The sequence below is a fragment of the Globicephala melas genome, chromosome 3 (assembly GCF_963455315.2).
Source record: "Globicephala melas chromosome 3, mGloMel1.2, whole genome shotgun sequence".
Lineage (NCBI taxonomy): Eukaryota > Metazoa > Chordata > Mammalia > Artiodactyla > Delphinidae > Globicephala > Globicephala melas.
Genome location: NC_083316.1, coordinates 58,933,208 through 58,946,870, shown reverse-complemented (window position 1 = coordinate 58,946,870; position 13,663 = coordinate 58,933,208). Strand labels below are relative to the sequence as shown.

General features: G+C 41.3%; 1 protein-coding gene across 1 annotated transcript in view; it reads right to left on the bottom strand.

Annotated features, from left to right (window-relative positions):
- Positions 1-13,663, bottom strand: part of HMGCR (3-hydroxy-3-methylglutaryl-CoA reductase) — a 53,446-nt gene that overhangs the window by 21,340 nt on the left and 18,443 nt on the right. The window lies entirely within an intron of this gene.

Here is a 13,663-nt window from a genome sequence, read left to right as displayed (position 1 = left end):
GGGCCTGCCTATTGGTCACAGAGCCGTGGGGGCGCACGCATGGAAGCTGCCTAGGCGAAGACGATAGGGGATCTGCCGGGTGGAGTGTCCTACAGCCCAGGACCTGAGCTGGGGTCATTGTGGCTGTGAGAGTACAATGGCCAGGAGTAGTAGGGAGCAGAATTGGGGCGTGAAGATAAACGCAGGGTCAGGTCAAGGATAGAATGCACAATTACTTGGTGGAAAGAGGTGGAGGTGGCCCTGAAAACCAGGATGTACAAAAGGGAAGGTGGCAGCAAGGAGCAATCCAAACCTCAAGCTGACCCATTTCCGAAACCCAAACCGACACTTTCCTGTGATTTACCCATTCCTGTAAATAGTGTAAATGGCTCCAGTCATGGGGTTTCTCTCTCCCTCCTCCTCTTCCCCCATCTCCCTCCTTCTCTTCCCCCCTTCTCTCCCTCTCTCCCTACAGCACAAGGCACTAGGCACAGACTGTCGATTCGCTCTGAAATGTGCCTGCTTTTTTGTCGTGTCTGCTTTCCCTCTGACCCCTCCCTGCTGCAGACCTTTATTATCTCTTGCCTGAAATAATGCAATAGCCTCTCCTAACTGGTCTCTCCACGCTTAGGTGCTTCCACCTTCCAATCCTATTATTCCGTTGGCCTACCCCCAAATTACCAAGAGTTTGCTCATTGTCTGTTGAATTAAAGAAATTGGCAACCCCAATATGGCCCTACCTCACATTTCTTGTTTATCTCTCACTATTTCCTGTGTCAACCCTACATTTCAGCCAAAAGAGTAACTGACCTTTTTTCAGTCACACTCAGTACCTTTTTGCTCCCTGTTTATGTTCTCTGTTTAATCTGGACATGCCTGCACATTTCAACTGTTGAAATCCTAACTCTCCTTCAAGGACTATTTCATATGTCACCTCGTTTCCTGATGCCCTCAAATACAGTCATCTCTCCCTACTCTGAACACCCATAACATGTCCATATTCTGTGACCTGTGTTATTATTATGTGGAACTTTCTTAAGAACAGGAATTGCAATCCCCTCAACGTTTAAAGACCTATATTTTGAAACGCAGTCCCTGATACCCACTATACACTCAGGAGGAGTTTTAATAAACTATTATCTTGATAAATTCTCATAATTCTTATGAAACAGATATTTCCATTTACAAGAAAAAATGAGTTTGTTAAACAACTTGCTTTAGATCACATAGATAATAATTTGGAAAACTGAGATTTGAACACATATCTAAAACTTATACTGGTTCTACTATCCTCCACTGCTTCAGTATAGGATCTTTATTCATATCTCTTTACGAAATACTTTTCAAGCACCCATTATGTGCAACGCACCTTGGTTGGCACTGGAGTTATAGCAGCCACATGAGAGACATGGAAACTTCCTTTATAAACCTTATACCCCTTCATAAAATTAGATGACTGTTAAATATTTGTTGAATTGATCATAATGGAAGGAAAGAGTTTTCACAGTGAAGAAGACTAAGGGGAACTAACCAAAAACTAAAGTATCCTATTATGAGTCTTATCAAAAGAAAGAAGAAGAAAGAAAAAAAGATCTGTAAGTACTCAGAGCTAGAAACTTTGTTGTACTTTTAATGTCCCCAGAAGTCAAAAGGACCAGCTATCTCAGAATTATAAGTTACAGATTATATAAATGCTTACTAATATAAATTCAAATAAGGATTATGAAGGTGTTTCAACAAAAAGTCTTTAGACCAAGATCTGGAAACTGTATTCCCAAACTCGGCTTAATTAAGAACTCCAGTGAGATTATGAGTTCAAAAGCAAGTAATAAAGAAACTCTAATTGTCTAGTTTTATGTTCTTAAAACAACTTCTATATGATTCCCAATTTATGTCAAAAGGATCTTTATGCACTTAAATAATAATTTGTACTTAATGATAAATCACAAAATTTGACAAGGACACACATAGAAGGGGAAAGTGGGGGGGTGGGGACAAAGGAATCTGTGCTTTCTTTTTTTGTGGGTTTACCCTCACAGCAAAGAGTTTATAAAAGTACAATTTTAAGAGATCTAAATTTAAAGTAGTGAATGGCCCACATTGCCATCTTTATCCACATAGCTCTTAGTATTTACTTATAGAAGTATGTTAGCCCTCCATCAATTTTCCTTCTTCTTGTTGTCATAGGCCATGCTTTAGGATGAGGAATTATAACAGGAACAGTAATAACAATAGTAGTAAAATTTTATATAGCTCTTTCTATGCACTAGCCACTTTTCTAAGTGCTTTATTTTTATTAACTCCTTTAATTCTCATAACATTCGGAAAGCATTAGTAGAATCTGCATTTTACAAATGATGGAGCTACAGAAACAGAGAAGTTAAGTAATCTGCCTAGGTTTACACAGCTGGAATATGAACTTTGAAGTCCATTTCCTGAGCACATGCTCTAAACCACTCCACTGTGCTATCTTGCACATATCATGATTGTTGAAGCCTCTGATGATCCATTGTGAAAGACCTTTCATAACATCAACAAAGAGTTTTACTTATTTATTTCCCATTCACAGTTCCCAGCTGTGTTCAAATTTATATCTTCCAGCTTTGGGTAATTTTCTCTCTTTATCTTGCACAAATGTTTTTTTTTTTATTTCAGGGATGTCTTTTTTAACTAGTACATTACAACTGATAACTGGTCACTTAGCTTTTGGCAGATGTTGTGATTGATTATCGCTCCTGCTCAAGGTCAAGAAATATTCACGGAGGAGCTACTCTGTGCTAGGCAAAGGGCTAGGCACTCAAGGTACAGATTCTTATATGTATATATATATTTTACCTGTGCCGCACGGCATGTGGAATCTTAGTTCCCCAACCAGGGATTGAACCCACGCCCCCTGCAGTGGAAGCGCAGTCTTTTTTTTTTTTTTTTTTTTAATTTATTTATTTATTTGGCTGCGCAGGTCTTAGTTGCGGCATGCAGGATCTTTTAGTTGTGGCGTGTGGGATCTAGCTCCCTGACTAGGGATCGAACCCGGGCCCCCTGCATTGGGAGCGGGGAGGCTTAGCCACTGGACCGCCAGGGAAGTCCCTCAAGGTGCAGATTTAAATAAGAAAACATACACAAACGGATCCTTCCAGATAACGTTGTAAGGGTTCTGAGTGAGGTATGCCAAGGGTCCACTGAGAAAAGAGGTAGGGCATGGAGTTGGGGTGCAGGGTGTTTTGAACAAGGGGAGGAAGTGGTTTCAAGGAAGGCTATTGTAGGCACTAGAGTCAAGATTGTGAGCATGAGAATGGAGGTGACAGATACAGGAGCAGAACATTTAATTAGGCAGAAATCTTGAAGTACTGTAGGATATGAGATATTTAAAAGGTGAGGAAGTCATGAGCAGGTTGGCTGATCTCAAGTTTCTACTGGTGGCATCTCACGTGGGCCAAAGTCTTGGCTATTCCTCTTTTTAAATTTTTTTTGCTATTTTACTTCAGTAGCAAAACTTAGAATTCTGCTTCTTTGTTTCTAAAACTTTCTAAACAGAAATCAATAGCTGGAGCCTCTCTTGAAGTTAGGAGCAAAGGTCTCTGCAGGAGAGGGTGCCCACAGTTAAAGATTTCTTCTGTCCACCAAACCTGCTTTCACTGTTTAATCGTGATTTTCTTTACAGTTTCCCCATTCCTCTCTTTAGGCCCTTCCCCAGCTTTGTAGAATCAGTTGGGGAGTGGGTATGAGATATATTGGAATATATATATTTTTTCTTTTAAAGGAATTTACACTCCTCAGGAAAAAAGAATGTTCAGACAGCATATCAATAGAAACAGCATATCAATAATGAGGAGTAAACATCTATTCCCAAGATTCTTAGGGATTCTTGGCTAGGGTGACTGGTTCCCAAAAAAGTCAATGAAAGACCAATAAAAGGGGAAAGAAAAAGAACACATTTTGACCCAAGTGTGAGCACCACTTTTTCTCCTTCAATAACAAACCTGGTCCTGGTCTCAGTTGATAAGAGTGGAGTGAGCCATTTACTATAAAATCTGTATCCAGCTCAGTTGTCAAGTCCCCAGTATCTTCCTCCTGTTCACCTTCATTCTTCCAATCCCAACCTCTTCCTTCAGCTTTATATTTGCTCCCAGTTGAGGGAGGAAATTATAATGGTGGGAGAAAAAACAAGGCAAGTGTAAAAGAAAATAAAGAAGGATAGTGGCGCAAGGGGGCTCTCTTCAGCTTCCCTGAGCAACTCCATTGAAAGAAAAGACAAAGAACAATTGCCCAGGCCTGCAAATAGTAGGCCATCTTTTAATATGAAAGTACTGTCGCTCGTATGTAAATATGGCCCAAAACGTGTATAGCACCCTAACTGTATCTGCTACAAATTGCAATGAATTTGGCTACAAGTAACAGAAAGCCTAAACTAGAAATGGCTTCAACAAGATAAGCGTTTCTTTTTGTTCTTGGGTAAAGAAAACTGGAAATAGTTCATCTAGGATTAACATGGAAGTGCAAGATGCTTTCAGGGACCCTTCTGTCTCTCTGCTTCACCATCCTCAGCCTGTGTTTTCCATCCTCAGGGTCACCTTATGGTCCAAGATGGCAACTGGAGCTCCATTTTCATATCTGCATTTCAGTCCTTTTGGAAGGAGCAGAATAAAAACAAAAGGGCGGAAAAAGGGCCCCTCCCAACTGAGTCAGCTCCTTTTCATTGTTTATATCTCAGTGGCCAGAAATACAAGGCAACAAGGGAGATGGGGAATGTAACTTTTTCGGCAACAATGTGCCCAGCTCAAAACTGAAGAAAGGCTCCCACCTCTCAATCTTCCATATTGTCCCCACACTGGGTGAGCATACAGTAAGTACCCAAACCAGTTGCTGATCACTTAACTCAAAAACAGGAAACAATTTTACTATCAAGATTTTAGGGGCATAGCAAAAGATATAAACCTAAGATCAAAGATCTGTTATTTTATAAACATTAGCTTGAAATGTCAATGGAATTCTCATTAACATCTAGACTTGAGTTTCAGCTAAATCCACCGAAAATGTATAATATTACAAATGGTTGAACATAAAAAGGTAATCTGTGAAACTAGCAAAGAGGGCTCTCTTTCTCTCTTCTCAGAATAAAGGGCCTTGGGAATCCCCTGGTGGTCCAGTGGTTAGGACTGCACTTTTACTGCCAAGGGCTCAGGTTCAGTCCCCGGTCAGGGAACTAAGATCCTGCAAGCCAAGTGGTACAGCCAAAAGAAAAAAAAAGAAAAAAAGAATAAAGGGCCTCACTGGTCTTATTCATTGCTTTAACACCTGTAACACTGAATGAATAGTTACCAGCAACTTTCAACCAGCGTGTGGTCTTGATTTCCCTGCTTCTTCCTCTGCATCGTTTAATACCTACCATGATCTCCATGCTTTTTTACCACAATGGCTACCTCCTTCTCTGAAATTGCTTAGGCCTGTGACTCCTGCCTCCCTGAGAAGGTTTCCAGTTCTTTCCACGTTTGTTTCAGCTGGACTGAACTGAAACTAGTTATTGATGCTTTCAAAGCCCATGTCTTGGGGGCTCCGATGAGCACTGATAAGTCTCCTGACCTTGTCTCATCCCTAAAATCTTACTTTTTCCGTTTGACTTTGCACTTTCCAGGCTTTGAAGAATTTGTGCTTCTTGAATGACAGTATGTTATGAGATGTTCTTGATAAAATCTCCCTAGCTGGGTCCAAACATCCCTAAAGCTAATTTTTCCCTTCTCCTGGAGAATGAGTAGAATTAGCAAACTAACCTCTGTTCTCAAGAAAGGTATTGCCCGCTTTGTGACCACCTAGAGGGGTGGAATAGGGAGGATGAGAGGGAGATGCAAGAGGGAGGAGATATGGGGATATATGTGTAGCTGATTCACTTTGTTATAAAGCAGAAACTAACACACCATTGTAACGCAATTATACTCCAATAAAGATGTTAAAAAAAAAAAAGAAAGAAAGAACGGTATTGCCAAGGTCTCTGTGCTTCCTCTAGAAAGATGGGCTGTTTATCTTCCCCAAGGGAGAACATAAAACATCTGCAAAGACTGCTCAATGTCTCTCTGTTCAGAAATCCCGCTTGCTTGTTCTTTTGAAATACACGTTTAGGAAGAAATTTGACCCATGTACACCAAGGAAAGTTAAGATAATTATAGTTGGGCTAATAATTTTTGCCCTAAAGAAGGTAATGCGAGTAGCCAGAACAGACCCTTGCCCAGTCCTTTATTGAAATAGTTGCTCTAGAAACTCTCCAGGAGCTTGATTACAGGCTGTGGACAAAGCCTTAGGTCTCCTCTACTTTATTCCTCACAAGAGGAGCCATCTTTATTTTGGAATCTAGGACTAGTTGGACACCAAATAATCTCAATTTTGGTAAAGAGCTTAAAGCTCAGATTGTAATATCTGGCCATTGTGTGACAATGCATTTAATAGGGAATAAAGTGAGAGTGAAACTGTTTGGTCTCTGTTTTTAGGTGCCCTTCTCATTCTAGTAAAAAGAAAAAGATAAAAGTATAGTCAGGTACAGAGAAGGAAGGCATTCTGATTTGGGTAGGCCTTAAATGTAACAGAAGCATTTCTGTCCACTCTCCCCTGCACCCGTATGATAGACCCACTTCTCTCTGCTACCCTATTCTTTTCAAGCAGGCCTGACTGAGTCTAAAACTTCAACCTGCTTTTTCAGTTGATCCTATTCCTCCTTCACCGAGAGTAGGACTGTCTTGGTTTGCGTTCCCCCAAAGGCAAAGACTGGGTCAAAAGCCCTAGTGCAGTAACTCATTTGGGGGATGACCCCAGGAGGTCAGAATAAGAATGCAAAGAATAACAGGGAAGAAGGAAAAGGCCAGTATCCAGCTAGCCACCACTGTGGGCAACTGGGGCTCAGTTCTGCTGGGGACCCTCTGTAGAATGCCCCTCTGAAGGATGGCAGAGCGAGGGTGGGGGAGTGGTGGTGAGGTGGGATCACTTGTCCCTCACTCTTTGGTTGAGAATGCCTTCTGGGGCACACTTCCAGCTACATGTATGCAGAGCAGAGATACTGAGGCTTTGGAAAAAGCCTTGAGACAAAAAAGTTGGAAGACTTGATGGTTGACACTTGAAGGTGGAAGTCTTCAGCCTGCCAGGAATTGCTGCTGCTGATGACACATGAGCAGGAGATGTGGCAAGAGGTACCTCGTAGCTGTGAGGACTGCATCATGGGTTGCCATGCCAGCCTTTTCATTCCTTTTATATTCCTACTGGGCCTCTTTTGACTACAAGCCCTAAGCCATTTCAGAAGCTGGCCCTGTTCCCCCCGAAATTGTTATAATTCCTTCCTAATGCCTGGGCAATAGTATTCCATTCACAAACCACATTCTGAAGGCCTCTTATTTCCTCACTTTGGTTGTCCTTGGCCTCTGAGTAGACCTGGTCCCCGTAACTGGTGGATGTCAACATTTTTAAGCTTGCAAGTACTCTAGTTTACACAAGGAAAGTGATCAATATATATTTGTTGATGGCTCTAACAATAGTGCAACTATGACTCTGGTTATAAATACTGTTAAGCAGGAACTTGCCCAGTCAAGTGAAGTCAACAAACATTTCTTGCCCTGAGTATTTCAAAGAAAGGACAAGAGGGCTGATGGCTGGTTAAGCAGGAATTCATGAAGCTTCTACATACAGGTGGAGTTACTATGATTCCGATATGTAAACTCTTATCTTTGTTGGACAGAGGAAGCATATTATTTGTGGGAGTTATTTTCTAAAATCAGTGTAAAAATCAGAACTCCAGCAGAATCCCAAAGCTTTTAAATTTTTTTAAAACCATGTGAGGAGGGAAAATGTCCGAGTCAAAAGTATCCTTGAATTCTACTTGTATTTCTTAAAATATAGGGTGCATATTTTGTTCTTACAGATTTGACAGAAATTCTTCTGCACACTAGATTTGACACCACCTGACTACTGAAAGAGTCCATCAGAGATAGGTAAGCATTTGAAACTTCCTGCCTGTAAGATTTAACTATGAAGTCCTAATATGCATGAGAACTAGCTAGTGAATGGTAATATATCCCTGTTTGCCTACCAAGTTGCTCTAATCTGTGTCAGTGTTACCCTTCTACTTGCTGTTAGATTTGAGATGTACTTCTTGTTATGAGAATTAGCCCATTATTTGTGATATATTTTGCAAATGTTTTCTTCCAGTTTGTCTGACCTTGCTTATAGTGATTTTTGCCATGCAAAAGTTTTGGGTTTTGTTTTTTTAAATGTAGTCTTTTATTATATCTGGATTTTGAATTGTAATTCAAAAGCCTTTCCCTACACCCAGATTATAAAGGAATCCATCTGTGTTTTCTTTTAGTACTTGTTGGGTTTTGTTCTTTACATTAAGATCTCTGATTCCTTTGGAGTCTATTTTTGTACGTGGTGTGAGGTGTAGATCCAGTTTTGTCTTTTGCCAAATGGCTGTATTCCAGTTTTCTTATACAGAGAACACCGTATTCTCTGCAGCCACATCTATAACTCCCTCTTAGGGTGAGTCACTTCTGCCTGTATTGAATCATCTTAGTTTTTTTGTTTGGTTCCAACAAAACAAATAGTATCCTTGGTTCCAAAGGGTACTATTTTCTGAAACTGCTTACAGATTCTGGGGTGTACCTTATCTGGAGCCCTAGTGCTTCATGAAAAGAATATTGTATTTAAAAAACACTTTTCTGATGGTCCAGCCCTGCTCAAGGATTGTGGATATTTTAAATAAGGTGGATGATATGGTTCCCCTGATTAAGGAGTATATGTAGAGTGATTAGAAAACAATTGAAGACTGCATAGAACTAATGAAATTTACATTTTGGCTTGCTGTCTCAATACCCAGGAAGTACTTTCCCTGCACTAGTGTAATTCATTTTTTTAAAAATTGAGATGTAGTTGATTTACAATGTTCTATTAGTTTCAACACGGTAATTCACAACCTTTAAAGATTATACTTCATTTATAGTTATTATAAAGTATTGGGGATATTCCCTGTGATGTACAATATATCCTTGTAGCTTTTTTTTTTTTTTTTTTGGTACGCGGGCCTCTCACTCTTGTGGCCTCTCCCGTCGCAGAGCACAGGCTCCAGACACGCAGGCTCAGCAGCCATGGCTCACGGGCCCAGCCACTCTGCAGCATGTGGGATCCTCCCGGACCGGGGCACGAACCCACGTCCCCTGCATCAGCAGGCGGACTCTCAACCACTGCGCCACCAGGGAAGCCCTAGCTTATTTATTTTTTACATAGTAGGTTGTATCTCTTAATCTCCTACCCCTATTTGTCCCTCCCCCTTTCCTCTCCCCACTGGTAACAACTAGTTTATTTTCTGTATCTGTGAGTCTGTTTCTTTTTTGTTATATTCATTAGTTTTATTTTTTAGACTCCACATGTAAGTGATAACATATAGCATGTCTTTCTCTGACCTATTTCACTAAGCATGATACCTCCAAGTCCATCCATGTTGTTGCAAGTGGCAAAGTTCTTTTTATGGCTGAGTAGTACTCCATTTTGTGTGTGTGTGTGTGTGTGTGTGTGTGTGTGTGTGTGTATCACATTTTCTTTATCCATTCATCTGTTGATGGACACTTAGGTTGCTTCCATCTCTTAGCTATTGTAAATAATGCTGCTATGAACTTTGGGGTGCATGTATCTTTTCAGATTAGTGTTTCTGTTTTCTTCAGATATATATAGGGTAATTAGTCTTTACGAATGAGTTGCTTTTGAATTATTCTTTTCAGCTGCAGATAATGGAGAACCTAACTCACAGAGGTTTAAACATTTTTCCTTCTCTCACATCAAGAGGTAGGTGGTTACTAGCATTGGCCCAGTAGCACAATAGTGTCAGGAATAGCACCTCTACAATTCTGTTGGCCTTTGACACATGGTTTCAAGATGGCTGCTGAAGCTCCAGGTGTTACATCTGGGTTCTGAATAGTAGTAGAATGTGCCATCCCCAAATACACCACTTTGGCACAAGGATAATTTTGAACTAGAGGCACTTGAAAAATAGAAGATTCAGGAAAGGCACTGTGACCTCCTTTTTTCTTCCTGAAAGCACTTTTTCTTTCATGTGGAAGATGCCCTCTCTACACCAGGAAGGAAAGAATATTCTTATCACCAGAGATCGGGAGTCGAGGCTAAGGGAAACCTGTACAAACAGATTTGTTAAATCAACCCTTATCTTCCTTTAGCCTCCCCATATATTTTAGTTACTTTTCCACAATTAGTACTCTTTGTTCAACCTGGTATATAAGCACTTAGGTGTAACTGCTTTTTGGGTCTTCATTTTTCTGTGAAGTCTCTCACGTAGACGTAAAAAATGAAATTTGTACACTTTTCTCTTGTTAACCTGTCTTATGTCAACTTAATTCTCAGGCCCAGCCAGAGACTCTAAGAGGGCTGAGGAAAAGTTTTGCTACCCCTATAGTTCAAAGGAGAAATAAGGTGAAAGGGCATACTGCATGTGTCTCTTTTATCAGAAAAAAAATTCTCCAAAGTTCTTCAGAAAACTTCTACTTATGTTTCTTTGGCCAGAACTATCACATGGCCACCCTTAAATGCAAGAGAAGCAGGGAAATAAAATATTTAAGTTTTGTAATCTCTTTTGGGGGAAACAGCAAGGGAGAGGGGACTGGGAATGGCTACTTAACCAACCAATGGATCGACCACATTGAAATATCTCATTTCTGCTTGCTGAAAACAATGTCTGGTATGATGCGGGTATGAAAATGCAGTACCAGATCTTATGCAATCTAAGTAAAATTTAAACAAGCAGCAGGTAGGAATCTCAACAGCATGAGTTGAGAGATCTGCTTAAAGCTCTGCTATTGATGGCATGCATCTCCCAACTCCTAGTCTCTATGCCTCACAATTCAAATTCAAATGGAAGAGGTTGATTGGACCAGGTTGAATTGGCTGCCCACTCTTATTGAGGTCACAGGCAGGGGGCAAGTCATGGAGAAAAAGCCTGACCACCGAGGGATTATCCCTGGAGATGCTGGGGGCAAAGGGACAGCATATTTTAGTATATGTAAGTATAAATAATGTAAAAATCTAAACAACTTAGTATGTTGGTATGTGATCATTGGTGCTATGTTGTCAGATCCAGAAACCCAAAGAAGACAACTGCCCTTTAAGTAGGGTAATTATGCCTGTTCTTAAGTAGAAATGTCTTGATTTCCAGTTTCAGAAATTTAGCAGGCAAGTTTGTTAGTTTTTGTTTTGTTTGGGATACTATGATATAATCAAAATAAATATTTGGTCTTTGTCCCTGGTTCCTGGCACACAGCTACTAAAACCTTTAGAATCTGCAGAGTGATGAGAGTGTCTTTTGTATGCTAATTAGACGACTAGTGGCTGGGGTCCCTAGATAGTGTCAGGATGAGGGCTGGTCACCACAAAGACCAAGGCATGATTAGAGGGTTGGAATTTTCACCTCAACTCCCCCTCCCCCAATGCCCTGTGTCTTCAATTTCTTTTTGAATTATCCACCTGTCTTATTTGTGTTTATACACCTGCCTTTCCTCAAACAACACAATAGAGCACAATCTTGATCTCAACTGATCTAGTCTCTCAGAGCCCTTTCACTTCAAAAGGTCTTGATCTGGTGGTGCTGAGCTTGTAAGGGCACAGACTTGGACCTGGACCTGGGAGCAAACCTAATCCCCCCGTCCTGACCTCTCCTCCCCCACTTACTATCTCTATGATTGGGACAAGTTGTTTGACTTCTCTGAGGCCCTTTCCTCACCTGTAGTATCCAATGATTTATCTCACAGGGTTGTTGTAAACTTGAATGTATGCATAATACCTGGTATGTCATCACTCAACAAATGGTGATGGCTGTAACTGTCTTAGAATATTCCCAAAAGATTTCTTCTGGACTGTCTACAATCCAGCCATTTGACAGCTTTCAGACAAACTATATTTCCACTCTTTGCTTTAACCTGTTCAGAATATTCCATGCAGTGGTAGCCCCAGTCTGGGAGCATAAACCATATTTACCCTGCAACTTTAAACAAGTCTTAGTGCAGTGGAGCAGAGGGCCTTGAGAACTGCAGAAATTCTTAGGAAAAAACTCATCCTCAACCTAAGGAGCAAGGGCACCAAAGCTTGGTCTGAAAGGATTAGGCCTCTTCGGAAAGGGCAGTTCTGAAGTCACCAGGATATGCACTGACCTTACCTTTTCCAAGGACTTAAGGATGAGCAAAGCTGGAAAAAAAAAAATCTGTGCCACTTTAACCTCAGTGCCATTCTGGAATGTATGCAATTTAAGTAGGGTGAAGTGTTGAGGACAGAAGATATGCCAGTTGTGGTTGGGGGATCTGTGTAGTCAACACCAGGAGCCTCAGAAGGCATCAGAAACCTGGAGTGGAACCACCCAGTGGCAGGCGATGGCAAAGAATGGCCTAGGATCCTTCCACCAACGGCACAGGCAAATAAACAGACCAGTGAGGCACCCAGGATGACCTCCTGTACTATTTGAAAGGGATTTGAGTTAATGGAGGAGGTCATTCACCCAACTTGCCAGGGCCAGCTGAGTGGAGGACTCCTATTTGAAATTATTTTAGCCCTGCTCCCAGCTGGTGTGACTTGGAAAAAGTGGGTTTCATCAACAGCTGGCACAAGATAAAAGCACAAATAAAAATTACTCTATCATAGAAATTCCTTTATCATGAAACATATTTGACCTGCAAACTTCACACAAACTGTACAAATGAATGGTGCAAGGGCAGCTTGGACACCTGGCTTCACTTTGACCTGAGTAAATGTTGAAATTTTTAAAAATTTATTGCTTATTCTCCTCAGCAGCTTTTCCATGTTTAGGCTAGTTTCCTAAAAAACTCTGTGGGACGCTTACTGAAAATACACATTGTTGAGTCCTTCCTCTGGGTGATGAGGCCTTATTAGTCAACAGGTGAGAGCTAACTGTACATTTTTAAGTGCTTTGCTGAAAAACTAAGATGTGTGCTATAAGTGAGGTGGGTCATGAAAGCTGCACTGATACAAGGCACCAGGAACCCAATGAAAGGACTCAAGGAAAATACCATTCCCCACCTTCACCCTCTGCTCAAAGACTCAACACATTCGGTCATGTGTTGTGTACACATGGGAAGAGGGGGAAGGGAAGTTTTTATCTCTTTTTGTCCCAGGGTGGGATTGTTCACTGTTCTCTACATCTTTTCTTAGCCAACATATCAAAAAGCTACTTGGCATTTCTGCATTGGTTCCTTTAACCTCTATTTATTCCAGATTTGGGGCTCTTGGTTGTCACAGAAGTCCTACCTAAAGAGGCCAAATTGAACATATATGTTATGGTGTCTACAAGTACAATAGATCTAAGCCAGAACAAATAGAAACTGAACTGCCGGGGCTTCCCTGGTGGCGCAGTGGTTGAGAGTCTGCCTGCCAATGCAGGGGACACGGGTTCCAGCCCTGGTCTGGGAGGATCCCACATGCCGCGGAGCAACTGGGCCCGTGAGCCACAACTACTGAGCCTGCGCGTCTGGAGCCTGTGCTCCACAACGAGAGGCCACAACAGTGAGAGGCCTGCGCACCGTAATGAAGAGTGGCCCCCACTCGCTGCAACTGGAAAAAGCCCTCGCACAGAAACGAAGACCCAACCCAGCCAAAACTAATAAATAAATAAATTTAAGAAAAAAACTGAATTGCCATT